The 21,752-nt window shown below is 42.9% G+C and overlaps 1 gene segment (V, D, J or C); it reads right to left on the bottom strand.

Annotated features, from left to right (window-relative positions):
* The window catches only part of LOC113642165, a 37,748-nt gene that overhangs the window by 12,091 nt on the left and 3,905 nt on the right, over positions 1–21,752 (bottom strand).

Below are 21,752 nucleotides of genomic sequence, written 5' to 3'. Positions count from 1 at the left end.
ATGATATGATTATCCCCTCTTTACCACTAAAGGTCTCTGTATTCTAAAGACTTACTCCCTCTACTGTAGAGGAAAATTTCACAAATCTGTGCATAGTAAGATTCAGTTATAGTTAAAAACTTAAGTTAAAAGTAATAGTTAAAAATCCAAATCGTGACTGCAGTAATGGGTGAAAAGTTATACGGGAAGGGACTCAGCACACAGTCTTGGTGTACGCCAATGTTCATTACATTTTTGTAATCATTTTTGAGGAGGTGATGTTATTTGACTTAACATGCTGTAGCGTCCGGTACAGGTCATTTAGATTTCAGTTCCCAGGCACCCTAAACTTCGGCATCTAATCTTCAATCAACCGATGAGCAACCCAGTTTTACACACACACAACTGGCTCCAGAATGACTGGAGCCTACACAAAAACCAGATAACCCCATGCCGCTTCTCTGATTGAACTCATAGGGGCCCTCAACCGGAACACACACACACACACACACACACACACACACACACACACACACACACACACACACACACACACACACACACACACTCACACAACACAATGAGACATTCCTTTTACTAATAAAACAAGTAGATAAGATACTCTAAGATTCTTATTCTTATAACCCTGTTGTAATGTGTTTCTTCTGTTAAGGCTTGCCTGACTTAAAATTATTTACTCCTTACTTTCCTGACAAGGGTGAATTTTTCGTCATGTGTCAGAACACAACACTGTAGTATCATCAGTTACACTTTGATTACTGATCTATGTATGTAATGTACTGCTGCCTTTATACCGTCATTTCCCTTTCATGTTTAGTATCCAAATGACCACAAAATTATCGGTTACTCATTTTTCAAACAATGGTGTATTTTATTTGAGCACAAAAGGCTCCATACCGTATTAATACACCTTGGATAAAACTTCAAAGTCATCTAAAAGTTTTATAGCTCACAGACACCTGAAACAAAGGAAGTTTTCCCTCCGAAATCTCAGGCCTTAGTATTGGCCATCTCCCCAAAGATGGGTGGAGTTCACTACCTTTAAATTGTCACAAACACCACCAATCCGTGGTCAGACTTTCGGGAAACAGCTTGGAGACGACTCCATCTTCCTTCTCTGTTGCATCCGGACCCTTGTGCAGTAAGCCAATGCAAGTAACCGTCTCCTTTACCAACCAATTTGGATGCGTATTTTAAGTATGAACCTTGTATTGAGTCTTAAGGTGAATTTAAGTTTCCGGTGACGATTTCCCATTGAGGGTGTGATTAAATTTGAAGTTTAAGCTTGCCATTCCTTTCCTTCCTTTCTCTAATTTCTTCTTTCCAGTCTCTTCCTCCCTTTCCCCAATTTGAATTTCTTTTGTGTTATTTTATTTTCTTCTTCGTTTTCCCTATTTTCTTTTGTTTGTTTGTGTAGTTAGTTTTATGTCGTGTTTGTCTCATTCATTAAATGTCATATTTTTGTGCCACAAGTGATTGTTTCTGAGTATCTCTCACAAACTTAAGGTACCTGCAACATCTGGTCTGAACTACATGCTCTATTAAGTTAATTTAATTTACATTACAGTATAAAGTAAAAGGGAAGTGAATCTTTCTCGGCCGGGAAGATACCGCCTTCATAGAATTAATAAAGGTTACACGGACTGTTCACTGGACGAACAGACCAAATAAGTGTAACACTAATTCCATTACCGTTAATTTCAACTTCATTTCAATTCAATTCAATTCAAGTTTATTCGTATAGCGCTTTTTACAATGGGCTTTGTCTCAAAGCAGCTTTACAGAACAAAAACATAGAACAGAAGTTAAACATAAGGAGAAATACAAAGAACTAAAATAGTAAAAAAATAAGATATATATAGTTCACAGTGTGTATGTATGTATGTATGTATGTATGTATGTATGTATGTATGTATTTATCCCCAATGAGCAAGTCTGAGGTGACTCAGGCAGCAGTGCAAAGGAAAAACTCCCTTAAATTGGTAAGGAAGAAACCTTGAGAGGAACCGGACTCAAAGGGGAACCCAAACTCATATGGGTGACACTGGTGGTGTGATTACAAATATACAGTCAAACAAGTGTTGAATTGGTGTAAAGATCACATAGAGTTCAGATCTCCTCTTGGTATCATAGAGTCCAACTGGAGCTGGTAGATCTGTAGATGTCTCAGGATTCTCATAAAGTCAGCCTCATCTCAGTGGATGTCCAAAATCTTCATCGCACGGAAGATGATCGGAGCTGGTACAATGTCTGGATGCCTCGGGATGGGTAGAAAGAGAAAAGCAGTGTAGAGGGATTAATATATCTGCTGTTCATAAAAAAGGTGAAAAAGTATTGGTGCATAATTTTATGGGATGTATTATGTGTGTGTACGCCTGACTAAAGAGGTGAGTTTTTAATTTGCTTTTGAACTGGGAAAGTGTGTCTGAGCCCCGAACACTATCAGGAAGACTATTCCAAAGTTTGGGAGCTAAATAAGAAAACGCTCTACCACCTTTAGTAGACTTAGATATTCTGGGAACTAACAGAAGTCCTGAGTTTTGTGATCTCAGAGAGCGTGAAGGATTGTAACGTGTTAGAAGACTAGTTAGATACATGGGAGCTAAACCATTAAGAGCCTTGTACGTAAGTAGCAGCAGTTTGTAATCAATTCTAAACTTAACAGGTAGCCAGTGTAGAGATGATAAAATTGGGGTTATATGGTCATAATTTCTTGTCCTAGTGAGAACTCTGGCAGCTGCATTTTGGACTAACTGTAGCCTATTTATTAAAGATGCAGGACAACCACCTAGTAATGCATTACAATAGTCCAGTCTAGAGGTCATGAAGGCATCAACTAGCTTCTCAGCATCAGATACAGACAGGAAGTTTCTCAGCTTTGTGATATTTCTAAGGTGGAAGAAGGCTGTTTTGGTAGTATGGGTGATATGATTTTCAAAAGACAGGTTGCTGTCTAGTATGACACCCAGGTCTTTCACTGTCGAGCTACTAGTAACAGTACATCCCTCTAAGTGAAAGTTAAATTGTGAAAGTTTCTGTGTACTGGTTTTTGGACCTATAAGTAGTATTTCTGTCTTATCAGAGTTTAACAACAGAAAATTGCAGCTCATCCAGTCTTTTATCTCTCTAAAGCATTGAGTTAATTTGGACACTTTGGCTATTTCATCTGGTTTTGATGAGATATATAACTGTGTATCATCAGCATAACAGTGGAAACTAATCCCATGTCTTCTAATAATGTTCCCTAATGGAAGCATGTATATCGAAAAAGCAGAGGTCCCAGAACTGATTCTTGAGGGACCCCATAATTAACTGGTAATAAACTGGAGGATTCACCATTTAATTCAACAAAATGGTATTGATCAGACAGGTAGGATCTAAACCAACTTAAAGCCTGTCCATGAATACCTGTGTAATTCTGGAGGCTATCTAGGAGAATGTTGTGATCTATAGTGTCGAATGCAGCACTAAGGTCAAGTAGAACTAATAGTGACATACAGTCTTTGTCTGAAGCTAAGAACAAGTCGTTTGTAACTTTAACAAGTGCAGTTTCTGTGCTATGATGGGGCCTGAAACCTGACTGAAACTCTTCAAAGGTATTGTTCTCCTGTAAGAAGGAGACCTGTTCTCCTCTAAGAAAATCGGTGTGGGGCCCTGGGGGTCTGTACACGGTTGCTAGAGCAAGAGACATCAGGGATTTCTTCGTGTGCATGTGCGGTAGTGTAACATTAAGGACAAGCACTTCAAAAGAACTAATTCTATACTGTGTTCTCTGGGTAACAGCAAGGTAATCACTAAAGATCGTGGCAACACCACGTCCACGACCAGTCTGACGAGGCTCATGCTTATAAATATATCCTGATGGTGTAGACTCATTTAGACTGATGTAATCATTTGGTTTAATCCAAGTTTCAGTAAGGTAGAGTGCGGTAATGCTATTTTCTGAGATGATTTCATTTACAAAAAGTGCTTTGGGTGTAAGCAATCTAATGTTCAGAAGCCCATACTTTAGGAACTTTTTTTGTGTGCTTCTATGGCATTTTTCTGGTCTAATTACAGTAAGATTATTTAAAGAACTCACGTATTTACTTTTTGATCTCACTGCTCGGGGAACAGACACAGTTTCTATAGGGTGAGCTATGTGTCCATTTGTGTCAATGTGTTGAGGTGAAGGATGACTATTGAAATTTAAATTTAAGGAGTAGTTTACCAGTCAGAAGGTGTTCAGCGCCCTGGAGATGTGGTCTGAGAGGATATCCGCTCCAACTCTACTGGGGTGCAGGCCGTCAGCACGGAACAGCCTAGGACACTCCCAGAACATTCCAGTTATCAATAAAGAGTAGATTCTGAGTCTGACACCATGACTGAAGCCATTCATTTAAAGTGAAAAATCTACTGAACCTTTCAATTCCTTGCTGGTATGTTGGAAGCAGTCCAGACACAATGATCCTTGCTGTGGGCGCTGTGGTGCGAACCGTCTCCACCAGGGTGTTGAAGTCCCTCTTCAGGATCTCCGACTGCCTCAGGCTGGTGTCGTTCGAGCCAGCATGAAGAACCACAGCTCCGGTGTTTCTGCTCATGACCTTAGGTACCTGTGCAGCGACATCATGAACATGAACACCAGGTAAGCAGTGGGCCCGAGCCTTACCTTTCGACACAGTAGCACGGACGTGGCGGACGATGGAGTCTCCGATGATCACGGTGTCGCGGTCCGTCTCGCAAAGCGGGGCAAAGCGGTTCCAAGTGGGGATCTCAAAGACCGGCGGTGGTGGAGGGGGAGAGGTCCTCAATCGGGGCCCGGTGCACGTCCTCCACTGCTGCACCCAGGATCCACGGGTGCCCCGGCGCCGGAGTGAACAGTTCCTGGCCATGCCATGTCCTGGGTGCGTTGGGCCTGGATAGAGAAACACACGGAGTAAAGGTGGAGGGAGTAGTAGTTACATGCCGGGAGTTTACCTGAGACAGGTGAGCGACCAGCCGAGGAGCTTCCAGCGCGGCTTTCCGCTCCCGCAGCTCGGCCTGCTTCACCTGTAGGTCGCGAATCTGTGTCTACACGGCCTCCAGCTCTAGTTAACTTAGGTTAAAATATTTAGAGTCACTATAACGCGTTATAATTACTCATAAATATTTACCTTGCTTCTCGAGCCAAAATCGCTACAATGCTGAGGTCTGTTGATGAGTAATGCCAGTATCCAATTGCAAAGGAACGTGTTGATGCCAAGGTCGCCAAATTTAGTGATAAGCTTGGATGGGATAACTGTGTTGAACTGAACTAAAACTAACAAACAATATTCTTGTATATATGTTCTTCTTATCCAAGTAAGTTAGTATGATGTGTAATGCTGGGGAAACATCCTCAATGTTCCTGTTCCATGGTAGGCAATCTGCTGATGGTCCAGTGTGGGCCTAAACACTCAAAGCACAATGATTATGTGTGTAAGTGCTAAAGGGCAGAAGTCATTCAGGCAGGATGGCATGCATGGATGGATGGATGGATGGTTGGATAGATAGATAGATAGATAGATAGATAGATAGATAGATAGATAGATAGATAGATAGATAGATAGATAGATAGATAGATAGATAGATAGATAGCCCTCTCACACAATCCTTTATGTCGCAAATGTGATACCCTATATCAAACCATTATCGAAAATTCACACCTTGCCTGGGAGGAACTGGTGATGAGTCTACTAGATTGTTATGTGTCTACAAGTGCAGTATAGCTGGCTAATATGTCTCTCACTCAGAACGAAAGGTCAGTTTTACATGTTATGTAGCGGTGCTGCTAATGCGAGCTCAGTCTCCCATGCACCATATAACAATAGCTGTAAGTCAATGTACACTTGGCTTTAAAGCCCTGTGAGATTTACCATAACATTCAGACATATACTGAGCATGGAATAACAAAAAACATTTATTACCAAACAATGCTTAGCATCATTAGTACAGAATCCATCTCATTGTGGTGAAATGAACCAACAGGACTAAAAATAATAACAAAAAAAAAAATACCCGAGATTTGTTTTCACCTGTCTATGGTACCAGAACGGTTTCCGCGTGTTGGAGCTCTCCGCAATCCTGTATCAAATGTTTTGTTATTACTTACAGTTCCTTAGGGTCCGAAACCCTGCAACAAAGTCTGGATCAGTTCCAAGTACTCCTCCTCCTGTTTTGCATGTGGCTGGACTCCAAGTTATATTGGAAGTCTGAATGTAAACAGGACTGGAGAGAGCACAGTCCCTTGTGGCACTCCCATACGGCTGACCACCATATCAGACCTGCAGTATCCCAGTTGCACATACTGAGGTCTGCCTATCAGGTAGTCTGTAATTCATGCCACCTTTACCCTGGTATGCAAACTGCAGAGGCTCAAGGGCATGGTATACCTGTGGCCTCATGTGGTGTAGCAGCACCTGCTCCATGATCTTCATTATTTGTGATGTCAAGGTGACTGGCCTGACGTCTCTCTCTGAGACCCTCTCCTGTTCCCCATTCAGGTTAAAGTTACGCTTTAGAGGGTCTCCCAGCAAAAACGAGCAGACCTTCAGTAGTCGTGGTGATACTCCATCTGGACCAGTTGCTTTGCTGTGATGAAGGCTCCTCAGCTCTCTGTGCACCAGAGCTGCAGTGATCATGGGTGGGGGAACATTCTCCTCTGTGCTAAGGTTGGTTCCAGGGGGAAGAGAGAGAGAGCAGAAGCCAGAGTTGGGGGGTGCAGTGTTATGAGGTGTGAATGAGTTTGGTTGCTTTGATTGTATTCTCTACTGGTAAGATAGGATTCTGACTAGGATTGTGTACTATTTCAATTTCAGTTGGATCCAGATTTTTGTCACTAGAAGAGCTGTGTTGTGAAGTATTGTTGATTCTGTAGTGTTGCTTGAATGTGACTGTTGGTTAATTAGTTCTCTCAAATGACTAATAATGAGACATTTCAGTCTCCCTTTCTGTGTGAGCAGCTATTCAGAGGCCACTCAGTCGGTCTCAGGCTGGAGCTCTGCACTGGAGACCACCATGTCAGCTTCTGGTAGAAACTCAACATTGGAGACCACCATGTCAGCCTCTGGAGGGAACTCAACCAGAAGACACATAAGGCATTAAGTGAAAATACTAATTAAGGGGTAATTTCACAACAGGTGTGGGCAATGAAGACAGATAAGAAAAACAAAAATGAAAAGACATAAGCGGAGACAGGACATGAACCTAAAGAAACCGCATGTGGCAATGAAAAAAACAGATATGAAAGCACAGAAGCACACTGTTATGCTGCAACATGCTGGACTGCTACTGAGCATCTCAGCTCACAGCACCATAGTTAGGGGAATTTTATTTGTTTGAAGGTAACTGCTGTTCTTAGCTCTCAAGTGTCTGATCAGTGTCAGTCTAGTTCAATATTAACTGTGCTTTTAGTTGTTCTATGTTGAATCAATCAACCACTAGTAAGGAAGGATTCTGACTTGAGTACTGTCTACTTGACAAAGGGGAAAACAACCCAAAGTGAACAGTGGCAGTGTATGTGGTTATGACTAGTGGATGGTGATAAATAGTTGGCTAATTAACAAATGTTCAGACTGTTTCAGTGCTAGATCATGTCCAGCACAGTGAATGGAGGACTCATGAGGTATGCATATGTAAGAACCCCTTCAGTTTTACTCTTGGAACAGCTAAGAGCAAATGGTCAGCAGACCTTAGTGCTCTTGACAGAGCATACAGATTAATCAAATTTGATAAGTAACTTGGCGCTGACCCATTAAGAAAATTAAAAACAAGCACCAATATTTTAAAATGAATCCTATAATAGCCAGTGAAGAGACGTGAGAATGGGAGAGATATGTTCCCGCTTTCGTGCCCATCAATATGCGAGCTGCCACATTCTGGACCATTTGCAGTCTGGAGAGAGAGGCCTGATTAATACCTAAATAAAGGCATTTACAGTAATCAAGGCAACTTGAGATGAAAATATGCACAACTCTTTGAAAGTCCTTAGAGGACAGGAAAGGTTTCACCTTGGTGAGTTGTCTCAATTGGAAAAAAACATGATTTAACTACCAAATTAATCTGATTATCCAATTTAAAATCACAATCCATAACAACACCTATTTTTTTTTACAAAGGGCTTCACATATGGATTCAGCTCATAAAGATACTTTTTTTTGTTTTCATTAAAATTGATGAAATTTAGTGCCATCCAGGTCTTAATTTCTTCAAAACACTGCTTTAGAGGCGCTAGAGAGCAGGTATCTTTATGTTTCAAGGGCAGATAGATTTGCAGGTCATCTGCATAACAATGAAAAGAAATACCAAATTTCCTAAAAATATGCCCCAAAGGGAGCATATACAGGGAGAACAGAATAGGCCATATAGGCCTGGGGGACCCCACATGTGAGTACGGCAGTTGAGGAGACATAGTCTCCAAGGTTAACCGAAAATGCAATGCAGTAACCGAAAATCCAATGCAGTACCCTTAATATCAACACATTGTTCGAGCCGTGAAATCAAAATATTATGGTCAACTGTATCAAATGCAGCCGAAAGGTCCAGTAAAATTAAGATAGTGCAGTCAGTGAAAGATTTAGGTACAACTCCTAAAGCCTGCTATTGATAATATCAAGAATTTTAGGACTAATGGTTTCAGTGAATCAGGAGACACATACTCGAACTGATCAAAAACAGCAGACACTCATTGGAAATGGATGAAAAACTTGAAGGGAGCAAAATATTAGCTCTAACAGCCTCAATCATGTAAAAGTCTAAAAGTTTCTCACACATCTCGGATGAAGGCTCTAGGCAGGCTGCTTGGGGAGTGTTTAAAACTGAGTTAATTATACTAAATAGTACAGCTGGCTTGTTGGAGTTATCACAGATGACACTAGAAAGATACTTTGATTTCTCAGATTTAACAGTTTTTTCGTATTTAAGCAGATTCTCCTTCAAAATATAAAAGGAAATCTGCAATTTATCCTTCTTCCAGCGGCGTTCCGCCCTTTTACACTCGAGCCTTAAAGTTCGAGTTGTAGCGTTCAGCCATGGTTGAGACCTAGGTTTTACTCAAACCATCTTAAAAGGAGCCAGAGTATCCAAGATATTAAGACAAGTTGAAGAGAACAAAGAAGTCAGATCTTCAGTGTTAAGGCCGTATAAAGACCTTGAATGGTCATTGTCAATAGAATTAAAAGTCTCTGTGAATGATTGAATGGTTGAAGAATTAATTGTTCTACGGTGACAGGTTGGAGCAGTCACTTTGGGTGTTTCGGGTCTTTCGAAACATCAGACACACTCCTTCAGGTGACCCAACTGAGGTTGATCAAGCCTCAGCTTGTGCTCTAGCAGCATTTGTCCACGACTCTTCTCTTTTGATCCAGAGCCACCTCAAAGCCTTCCTTGCAGCCACTGTGCTATTACAGATAGCCCTTCTTCTTCTCTCACCCCTGATGCCGAGTGCAGTGTAGGCCCTGTAGAGGGACTGCCCTGCAAAGTCTCTGCACCCCACCTCCACAGGTAAGCACCTTGCCTTCCAGCCTTGCTTATGGCAGTCGTTGACGAGGCCTTCATATTTCACCCTCTTCCGCTCAAAAGCTTCCTCCGATCGATCCTCCCATGGCACAGTGAGCTCCAACATGACCAGTTTTTTTGTTGCCTCAGATACCAAGACAATGTAAGGTCTCAAGGTGGAATTGATGACATACTGGGGGAACTTAAGTTGTCTACACAAGTCCACTTTCAGGTGCCAATCCTGTGCGGTGTTCAGAAGCCCTGATGTTACCCTGGCAGATATTTCTGGTTTGTCTCCAGCCCTGATGAAGCTGATGGTTTGCTTGTGGTGCTTTGACATCCAGCAGTTGTTGTTAGTAGCCTAGATGCTCTCTGCAATTGTTTGGAGCACCTGATCATCATGCCTCCAGTGATACCGGCCTTCCCCCAAAGCTCTTGGGCAGCAGCTCAAGATATGCTCAAGAGTTCCCTTTCTCTGGCACAAGACACATTCTGGTGTATCGACCAGACACCAGGTGTACAGTTTGGATGGGCTGGGGAGGACGTCATAGACTGCCTGCACCAGGAACTTGATGCGGTGTGGCTCTGCACACCAAAGGTCAGCCCAGCTGATCTTCCTCTCCACAGCTTGTTCCTGTCTAGTCCAGGCACCCTGACGTGCCATTCCCACTGCTTTACTGGACCTTTCCTCCTCCACCGCAGCCCTCACCTCACCTTGAACTAGCTGCCTCCACTCCTTCCCCCGAGCCTTGTCAAACCGTGGCCCTTGAACGGTTCCTAGCCCAGCACTTCCTCTGTCCACTGCTCCCACCAGAACACCCTGGCGCAGCTGTGACTCTGCCTGGTCTACTTCGCTGCCCTCCATTTCCTGCCATTCTTGACCACTACCCCTGCCCCGGAGTCTTTAGGGTCCCTAGACTCACTGCACTGCAGCACCTCTCTTATGTGCAAGACCTTGAACTCCTCTTCGATGGATTTTAGAGGGAGCTGCAGCTTGCCGGTGTTTCCGTAAAGGGCGATGCTACTCAAGCTCCTCGTGAGTCCCAGCCATCTCCTTAGGAAGCGGCTGACTCTCCTTTCCAGTTCTGAGATGGTGGTAATTGGAAACTCATACAGGAGCAGAGGCCACTGGATTTACTAAACCTGTGCAAATTTGCGTAAAATCCTTGGACCTCACACCTACTAGCACCCCTACAGCTCCATTGTTCTCCTGCTTTTGTTGTGCAAACACCCCTATCACCTCTGAGGCCTGGCTCATTTGCATTTGTTCACTCAGAGTAGCTCAGATCCAAGGCAGGCCTGTATGACATGGAATCCTTTACGGCCTATCTATACAAAATAGTCTGTTTTATTTATAAAAAATTGTGTGCTAAGTTTTGTCATTAGTACATATCATATTTATATAACCCTTGTGCAGACCTGGGGTCTATTTGACTCATCTGGAAAGTTTAATGTGTCATAACTTGGGTTTCCTTCCACATATTTACCTGAAATTTACCAGGATTGTTCCAAATAATTAATTCTGTCTATTTTTGTTGAACTATGTGTACGTAAAATAAATACATTCCTCCGCAAGTCCTCCCAAGTCAATTTGACCCGGCCACATTTAGTGGGGCAATAGGTCCCACTTTTGGCCTTTTCATCGCAATGAACATACATACAAACACAAAAATGCACACATAAAATGTCCACTAACACACGCACCCAAAACACACACTCCCACACCACACACTCCCACACCACACACACACATATACACACAAATTAGGTGAGTGAAGTTATGGTCCATGGCTTTTGACATGTTCGTACACGAAAAGAATAACATGATGTCATTTCATTTTCATTGGCCATCAATGAATTATAACACCAAAAGTGAATTTTGAGACGGAACAAGAACCCAACATGCCTCCACGGAAGATGAAAACCTTCAGAACGCCTGCCGTATTTATACAAAAGACACACATTCACAATATATGGATACACAAGTCTGTTTTATTTGAAAGTGTTTCAAACTTTACAGCGTTTGCAGACCCAGTGTCCATTGTCCCTGCATTTGGCACAGGTGAATTTCTCACATGTTGCACAGGTAATCCTGCTGCGATTCCTTTTGCAGCTCTCTTGCACCTGGCACTGCGTTGTCTGTACCTTCCCTGGCACAGCAGCTGCAGCAGCTTCAGCAGCCTGCCTCTGTGCCAATATGTCCTTGTGCTGCATGAATCAGCAGCGAAGTTCCTTAGCAAGAAGACTCAGAAACAATCTTCTTTTGCCTGTCCACCCTGTACATGCCTTGTACAAAATGTAGGCATTCACCACCGCCAGGTCCAGCAGATTGTAAAAAAACGCTACTGGCCACCTGCGTGTTGCTGCTCTTACAGAATACATCCACGCCATTTGGTCCAACACATCTACACCACACTGTAAAAGCAGAGAGAGAGAGAGAGAGAGAGAGAGAGAGTCATGAGTATATGTGCTTTTTTCTATAGACCTGTATAGTACACATCAGAAAACATTGTAGCACTGGTGTAAAATTATACACACATTCACATACCTTCATGTGGTTATAGTCTGTTATCGTGTTGGGTCCTCTTTCTGCCATCACCGATCATCACGTGTTAGTGCATGGAACTTAGAACACACACAGTCTTGTTTTTTTTTTCGGTGCATAAATTGTCAAGGAGACACTGCCACTTCTAAGCACTGAAGTGGAGAATACCTCTCGATGTGCACTGTCTTTTGCAAGTGCAGGGAGCTCACGACAGACTTTATTCACCGTGCCCAGTAGCGTTGTTTTGCACTGCAGCAGTCTGTTCGCCAGTGACAGTGAAGTAAAGAAATTGTCCGTCATGACATTTCTGCCATCATTCAAAAATGGCTCCATCAATTTCATGACCACGCTCTCTGCCAGCCTCTCTCCCTTCTGAGGACTGGGGTCCTTTCCCAAGTAAGGAGATGCATTGCAGACATATTTGGTCTCCAAATCCGTGGCGCTCCAGAACTGATTTGATCCCAAATTTGTCTGGCTTGGTTGCGATGTACTGTGTGAATGGACAACGAACCTTGGTAGGGAACAGTTGTTCATCTATGGTCATGTGTTCTCCTGGAGTGAAACTCTCAGCACAGTTCTTGGTGAAGCGTGTCCAGATGTCGGAGATCGCAGCAAATTTGTCTGTTTTCACCCGTTCTGCCCGCGTGTCCTTGTCATCAAATCGAAGGTGTTGCATAATTGAAAGGAATCTATCTCGGGACATTGTCTCTTTGATTACTGGCACCAGAAAGCATGGGCGTAAATCCCATCCGAGGATTGTCCCCCCCCAAAAAAAAAATTATTTAAAAAATATCTCTCGACTGTGAAAAAATATATGTATGTATACCTAAATAATTGTGTAAGTAGAAAAAAAAAACCCGCAAAAACTACATTTAGAAACAGTTGAGTTCCCCCTCCCCTTCCTCACAGTGGTTTGACCCACAGTCCCCCCTCCCCTTACTCACAGACTCATTCATAAATTAGTTGCGGAAAAAATGCTGATTACCGACGTAATTTTCCATGAATCTGCTATATTAGCGATTACTTATCTAGTTAACGTTAGCTTGTTTACAATAGCTTGTTTACAATAGCTAGTTAACGTTAGCTTGTTTACAATAGCTTGTTTACAATAGCTAGTTAACGTTAGTTTGTTTACAATAGCTTGTTGCATAGTGCACTGTAACTAACACGCCAAAGCCGTTTCCCATGCATTGTTTTATGTAGGACGACTTTGCATAATGTTAACTTACCGTTAACGGCCACAATTAGCATATTGTTTAGCTGTGCATTTACTAAATGAGCACTGTGCTACGTCCGAACTGACCTCACTGTATTTTTTGTATAATCAATTTCTATTCTGTTCTTAAGTGTCTTAATTAATTAATTAATAATTACAAAGAAAATTTTAAACCTTTTTTTAATTCCTTGTTTTTATTGTTGTGATTATTTTTATGATAGTTTTACTTTCTTTATTTAAAGCACTTTGAATTACCATTGTGTATGAAATGTGCTACAGTATAAATAAACTTGCCTTGCAGTGTAATAGACTAGATAAAATGGAGAAAAGGAAAATGGACATAAGATCATTTTTCAGTGCACCTAAACGCCAAGTAAGTACAAAAAGTTCACATACTAAGGTAATTTGGTTTTAAGAATCAGTGCTTATGAAAATACTAATGTCACAATATCAATCACAGGCAAAGGAGACAGAAATTTTTGAGGGACAGGTAGAGCAGGGTCAATCAGATGTACAGTGTCAGGTAAGTGTGTTGTGCTTTTATTGAATGACAGTTAATAATGACAGTTTTTTTTTGGGTGAACAATTTCTTTAATGTTTTTGGAGTTGTGGCTGTTCAGCAGGTGAACATCACAGGCTCACCAATTTACAGTATGATCTGTCAATTTATCAAGTGTAATGTAAACAAGTTAGTTATTATGAGTATGGAAAACATCTTTTCCTGCATTTTTTCTGCTTCAGGAGTCAGTCTGTTCTGAGACAGTGAGAGTAGAGGAAGGGGCAGATTCAGAACCAGAGAGGGAGCCGGAGACAGCAGAACAAAGAGATGATATTGCTAGCACCAGCACAGGGAGCACAGTTTTTCATTTAGATCTCAGTGCCTGCACAAAGCCGCACCAGCCATCTCCCCAGTGTATCGAAAAACAAATACTTTCAAATAAGTCATTGACATTTCAAGAGAAATAGTATCAAGACTTTCCATGGCTACATTACAGTCCATCAGTGAAAGGGGTCTTATGTTTTTACTGCAGCAAAGGTGTTTCAAACCAGTCCTCTTTAGGTCATAGACCTGATACTGCTTTCGTTAGTACAGGCTTTAGAAATTGGAAGAAAGCCATTGAAAAATTTACATCACACCAGACCTCTCAAGCCCACCAACATTATGTGACTGTCACTGCACCTCCGCCAAACCCAATCAGCGCCCAGTTATCTAGTGCATGGCATAACCAGCAGGAGGTGGCAAGATATTGCTTAAGGAAAATTGTTAGCTCCGTGCGGCATGTAGCAAGGCAAGGACAATCTTTAAGAGGCCATACTGAAGAAAGTGGGAATCTGTATCAGCTCATAAAACTTAGGGCAGAAGAGGATGATCCAGTTTTATTGAAATGGTTAACAGATCGTGCCACTGCATGTGTAAGGCCTAAATCTCAGAATGAAATACTGAACATTATAGCCAATACAATAATCCGAGGGATTGCAAGTGAGATAAGGTCTCCAGCCCTTGTTCAGTTTTCTGTAATAGTTGATGGCACCCAGGATATTTCTGGTATTGAGCAGGAAAGTGTCTGTCTGCGCTATGTGGACCATGACCTTATGCCACACGAGGAGTTTATTGGGTTGTACAGCTTATCAGAGACAACAGGCCAAGGCATTGCCAAAATGGTTACTGATGTGTTGTTGAGGCTTAATCTGCCAATGTCTGCTTTACGTGGGCAAAGTTATGATGGTGGCTCCAACATGGCAGGAAAGTACAGTGGTGCACAGGCAGTAGTGAGGGAGCAGCAGCCATTAGCCCTCTATGTGCATTGTGGGGCACATTGTGTCAATTTAATCATACAGGCTGGCTGCTCGGTCTCCCCAATGATCCGGGACTGCCTTTCTTTGGTCCATCAGTTGGGCATCCTTTTCAACCAGTCAGGAAAATTTAAGAGAATCTTTGCAAACATAGTTACCTCTGAAAATGATCCCATCACCACACTGAAACCTCTATGTCCAACCAGGTGGACTGTGCGTAATTCTGCTATAATAGCTGTGCTAGGGCAGTATGAGCGGGTCCTTGTTAGTCTAGAAGAGATGGCAAAAAGTGCATCTAGGACAGCTTCAACTGCCAGTGGCTTATTTGAGCACTTTAGTAAAGGTAAGACTGTGTTGGGTCTTACACTTGCTTCTGCTGTTGTTGGAGAACTTGAGTGTCTAAACATTTCACTGCAAAAGACGACCCAGACTGTCTCTGGTATGCAGGATGCAGTAGATTGTGTACGATCCTACCTGCAGGGAAATAGAAATGACAAGAGCTACCTTGAATTGTTCGAGAAAGCTACATCATTGGTAAACTCCATCGAATTAGTTGACCCTATTGAGACAGCAAATTCAAGGCGTTTTGCTGGCAAAGCAGTGGACCATTACAGGGCAGAGTTCTTCAAAGTATTGGATTGTGTGGAGGTTCAGTTTGGTGAACGTTTCAACCAAGACAGTCTCAAGTCTCTGCGAAGCTTAGAGAATGTGCTTTTGACTGGATTGTTAACTGATTCAGTAGATAAGTACCCTGAGTTGCACGGAGGTACTCTTGCAGTACAGTTGCCTCTCTTTCACCAGACATTCTCCTGTAGCAGCAGTAGAGAGGCAGCAGAGGTCCTAAGGGGAATGCCAGTGGAGGTGCGTGGGTTGTTTGACCAAGTTGAGGTCCTTGTCAGAATTTTGTTGGTGGTTCCAGTGTCTTCATGTGAAGCTGAGAGGAGCTTCAGTGCATTGTGGAGACTAAAGACTTGGCTAAGGGCTACTATGGGCCAAGACAGACTTAACAGTCTGGTAGTCTGCAATGTGCACAAAGACAAGATCAACAACCTTAACATAAACAACATATGCCAAGAGTTTGTGGGGCCCAGTGATACCAGGAAATACAAATTTGGTACTTTTGTTTAGTGTCCATTCATTAATGTAAGTTTGCTTTAAATTGCAGATGTTTTTGTTGTTGTTGTTTTTATACATAGAGCAGTTACTGTTAATTGATTATTTAATAATTAATTTTGTTACAATACATTACTTATTTTATATATATTTTTTTTCACAAACAACGCAATAAATAGTTTTGAAGAAAAATCTGCTTTGTCACTGAACCTGAGAAAAACATAACCATAATGATGTGTCTCCATGTTACAATAATAATGATAAAAGCAAAGTTTTTCACTGTAGGGACATGTCTTTTAAATACAATTAGACTGTATTATTTGTGCCCCCCTTCAAAAATTGTTCATGAGAAATTTTATATTCATTGTCCCCCCCTTACTCTTAAATGAAATTTACGCCCATGCCAGAAAGCTTTCTGACCAGCAATCCACAATGGCACCAACGGGACACATGATTGCTCTTACAAACAGAATTGAAATGAATGCCATCAGTTCATGAATTGCCAAATTCCAGTCCGGCTCTGTTCTACGGGCTTGATAGACCGTGCGCTCCCTGATGGTCTGTAGCATTCCCACGTCTAACAGGAAAAGGAAGCTTTGGAGCACGCTTGTAATTTTACACTGTCGGAAGAGAAATAGAGAATGGTAAATTTACATGAACCTCACTCTAAATGGGTTTATATAAATATCATATGTACTATAGCAATAACAAACCTTAGCAGACTCTGTGGGTCCAGCTTGCGCAGTGAAGCACAAGCGATTTGCTACTGCACTGGGCATTCCAATGTCCTCCTCTACCCACACAGTGCCGTCTTTTGCCATCTGGCTCAGACAGGGCTTCCCAATACCACGGTGCATCTTCCGTGGAGGCATGTTGGGTTCTTGTTCCGTCTCCTTTTCGGATTCTTCTGAGGCGGTATCAGTGGCCTGCTGGACAAATGAAATCTCTCCTCCGTCAGAGTCTGCTTCGTCCATTTCCTCCTATTCTCGTTCAAGTAATCCACAGTTAAAAGCCCACAAAGCCAGATCCTTGTACTTGGGATACCGATCATCCTCACTGCAAAAGCAACACTAGCGCTTCATTGGGAAATGTTATTGATATCCATGAAGTAGAGCCTTTACAATTCATGTAGATCCAACATCAGATGCAAAGTAACATTCCAAAAAGTCCATAAAATTAAACTGGAAACGAAGTTTCTCAGTCAGGACTCCAAAAAAAAAATTATTCAAAGGAACTAGAGCAAAACCATGCTTCCCTCTTCCAAACAAATCTCTCTTCTTCTACTCTACTACCCGGTTAAATACTTGGGGTTTCAGCCCTCAGCTTCCCCATAGTGGACAGTAGGAAAAACAGGTAATAGGAAACCCTGTTGCTACCGACTTCAACCTTACAAATTGGCAAGCCATATGATAAAATTAAATCTAAGATATAACCACAAACATGTGAGGGACTAGCCACAAGCTGAGTTGAGTTAAAAGACTCCACCAAATTAAGAAAGGCTTTAGCCAAGGGTTTGACAGGACAACACACAGGGATGTTAAAATCCCCAACAATTAAGACCCGATCATATTTTTCCTTAATTCCAGCCAAAAAAATCTGAAAACTCCTCAATAAAGTCTTTGTTATATTTGGGTGGGCGATAGACAACAGCGCACAAGCTTAGTTCAAAAATACTGAGTTCGAAGCTGGAATAGGAGTAAGCAGACAGACGATGACAGTTTAAGTGTTCTTTAAAAATAGCTGCTACTCCACTAACGTCTGGGTTCCTTCCGGGTATTTAAGCAACGTGCACAATATGCACCATGGAAAGTATCATCACTCAGTGTGTACCAAGCCTTGTTTTACTCAGTGCTCTTTGTGTGTTTTCTGTTTATGACCATTGCTTGTGATTATTTGGATTACTCTCTATTTGCCTTGCCCTCAGCTGTACTTTTAAATAAATGCAGTTAAACTGATCAAAAAAAAAAAAAGTTTAAAAGTATAAAGAAGTATTTTAAGTGTGGAAACAATTTTCTCGATGTAGACCCTATGAAGGTCCTATATTTTCATACCTAAATGTTACCCAGAAGGTCAAACACACATAAATTAACCTACTGTGGCCCAGATATCGGTTTTCTGCCACAGGAGCATAAAGCAACGAGACCCAAACAATGCTCTTTGATTCATAGATACAATGCACCATTCTGCTTTAGTACAAATGTGCAGATGTTGGAAATGTGGAAGATCTGATGAAGGTTCATGAATAAACTTCTTGTATGTACTGTCTTATAATTACTGTAATGTCTTCTGTCAACATATGACTCTGCCATGAAGTACTGCAAGGTAGAAGCTCTAAAGCACCAAGGCCTGGACATTAGAGAGGAAATGACATATGACTGAGTTTTGCTGTGGGATTTGAACAGAGGAACTCATGGTAGTGGTTGTACAGGGTAATTGCAGGTATTCATGTCACAGTATATGATACACTGCTCTGACATCATCAAAGGGACGACAGGGAATGGAGTGTTGTGAAGGTGTTTTAATTCACAGCTGGATTACCAGGTCATGTGCTATGAAGGTCATATGCTATCAGCTTTCAAACTCAGGTCTAATGTAAAAAAGTGTTAGCTGAACATCTAGGTGCAGATCTGTATCAGAGCAAAGCCCTATTCGGACGGGATTAGTTTTATGTGGGGACGTGGAGGTAAAGTAATTATTACAGAATCGAAGAAAGCGAAAATCATCCGAGAGAAAGTGGAAAAAATGTCAACTTGATGCAGATCTTGATTCTTACTGAACACTCCTTGCCAAGTTCTCCTCAGATGTGACTTCTGTCAAGACTTCCATCTACAAGGAAAAGCTTGAATCTTCCTCATATGACCCTCGGAAATTCCACAACTCCCTGACTGCAGAAGACTTTGCTTCTTTCTACCAAGAGTCAAGAAGTCAAGAAGCTTTTTATTGTCATTTCAACCATATATAGCTGTTGCAGTACACAGTGAAATGAGACAACGTTTCTCCAGGATCAAGGTGCTACATAAAACAAAGACAGGGCTAAGGACATGTAAGTAGTCTTAGCCACATAAAGTGCAACTGTGCAACCTGGTGCAAACAGTGCAGGACAAGACAAGCAAGACAGTGCAGGACAAAAGACAGTGCAGGACAAAAACCAAAAAATGTGTTTTTTGACATTAAGTTACAGGACAATACAAAAAGTACAAAAAATGCAATACACAAAAGACAATAAACAGTAACAGAAACAGCGCCGACCGACCGGTGTAAATACTGAATGTTCAAACAATATTTTGTGCAGTAAAAGAATGAACAGCAGCAGGTTCTTAGCAGCAGGTCCTTTGGATTATATATAGAGTTGTGCAAAAACAGCAGATGCCTGAGATATTGTCCAATATGTGCAAAAACAGCAGAAAAGTGTGCAAAACAGTCTGTGTGTTTTGTGAGGGTCTATGCAGTCCATACAGATGGTGTGTCTGTATGTTGTGCTCAGTATAGTACAGTTCAGTTATTGAGAAGTCTGATGGCTTGTGGGAAGAAACTGTTACGCAGTCTGGTCGTGAGGGCCCGAATGCTTCGGTACCTTTTTCCAGACGGCAGGAGGGTGAAGAGTGTGTGTGAGGGGTGTGGGGGGTCATCGACAATGCTGTTGCCTTTGCGGACGCAGCGTGTGGTGTAAGTGTCCATGATAGAGGGAAGAGAGACCCCAATGATATTCTCCGCTGTCCTCACTATCCGCTGCAGGGTTTTGCGATCCGAGATCGTACAGTTCCCAAACCAGACAGTGATGCAGCTGCTCAGGATGCTCTCAATGGTCCCTCTGTAGAACATGGTCAGGGTTGGGGGAGGGAGATGTGCCTTTCTCAGCCTTCGGAGGAAGTAGAGACGCTGCTGGGCTTTCTTGGTGATGGCGCTGGTGTTGAGTGATCAGGTGAGGTTCTCCGCTAGATGAACACCCAGAAATTTGGTGCTCTTGACGATCTCTACAGATGATCCGTCGATGTTCAGCGGAGAGTGGTCGCTCTGTGCTCTCCTGAAGTCCACAACCATCTCTTTAGTTTTGTCCACATTCAGAGAAAGGTTGTTGGCTCTACACCAGGCAGTTAGTTGTTGCACCTCCTCCCTGTATGCTGACTCGTCGTTCTTGTTGATGAGACCCACCACGGTCGTGTCATCGGCGAACTTAATAATATGATTCGATCTGTGCATTGCTGCACAGTCGTGAGTCAGCAGAGTGAACAGCAGTGGACTGAGCACGCAGCCTTGAGGAGCTCCAGTGTTCAGTGTGGTGGTGCTGGAGATGCTGTTCCCGATCCGGACTGACTGAGGTCTCCCAGTCAGGAAGTCCAGGATCCAGTTGCAGAGGGAGGTGTTTAGTCCCAGCAGGCTCAGCTTCCCAATCAGGTGCTGAGGGATGATTGTATTGAATGCTGAACTAAAGTCTATGAACAGCATTCGTACATAAGTGTCCTTATTGTCCAGATGGGTGAGGGCTAAGTGGAGGGCTGTGGTAATGGCATCGTCTGTGGAGCGGTTTGGACGATACGCGAACTGTAGGGGGTCAAGTGAGGGTGGTAGCTGGGTCTTGATGTGCCTCATGACGAGCTTCTCGAAGCACTTCATAACTATGGGTGTGAGTGCAACGGGACGATAGTCATTGAGGCAAGACACTGTAGACTTCTTTGGGACAGGAACGATGGTGGTAGTTTTGAGGCACGTAGGAACAACGGCGCTGCTCAGGGAAATGTTGAAGATGTCCGTAAAGACATCCGCTAGCTGTTCCGCACATTCTCTGAGCACCCTGCCAGGAATGTTGTCTGGTCCAGCAGCCTTCCGTGGGTTAACTCTGCATAGAGATCTCCTCACGTCGGCCGTGGATAGACAGAGTACCTGGTCGTCGGGACGAGGGATGGTCTTCCTTGGCGTAACGTTGTTCTGTACCTCGAACCGAGCGTAGAACTCGTTCAACGCGTCTGGGAGGGAGACGTCGCTATCACAAGCAGGTGAAGCTGTCTTGTAGTTTGTGATCGCCTGTATGCCCTGCCACATGCGCCGGGTGTCTCCGCTGTCCTGGAAGTGGCTGTGGATTGTCTGGGCATGTGCACGCTTTGCCTCTCTGATGGCTCGGGACAGTTTGGCCCTTGCTGTTCTTAGGGCCACCCTGTCCCCTGTTCTGAAGGCTAGGTCCCTAGACCTCAGCAGAGCACGCACATTAGCAGTCATCCACGGCTTCTGGTTGGGGCGTGTAGTGATGGTCTTGGAGACAGTCACGTCATCAATGCACTTGCCGATGTAACTGGTCACTGCTGACGTGTACTCCTCGAAGTTGACGGAGTCGCCATTGGTTGCAGCCTCCCTGAAGATATTCCAGTCAGTGCACTCAAAGCAGTCCTGAAGAGCAGAAGTGGCTCCTGCTGGCCAGGTTTTCACCTGCTTCAGAACCGGTTTTGAGCGTCTGACGAGTGGTCTGTATGCAGGAATTAGCATAACAGTGATGTGGTCTGAGTAGCCGAGGTGGGGGCGGGGCTCCGCACGGTACGCGCTGGGAATGTTTATGTAAACAAGATCCAGCGTGTTTTCACCTCTCGTAGCAAAGTCCAC

This window comes from Tachysurus fulvidraco, chromosome 10, assembly GCF_022655615.1.
Source record: "Tachysurus fulvidraco isolate hzauxx_2018 chromosome 10, HZAU_PFXX_2.0, whole genome shotgun sequence".
In the NCBI taxonomy this organism is placed as follows: Eukaryota; Metazoa; Chordata; class Actinopteri; order Siluriformes; family Bagridae; genus Tachysurus; species Tachysurus fulvidraco.
The sequence above is the reverse complement of the archived record's forward strand: the minus strand, read 5'-3'. Positions and strand labels throughout refer to the sequence as shown.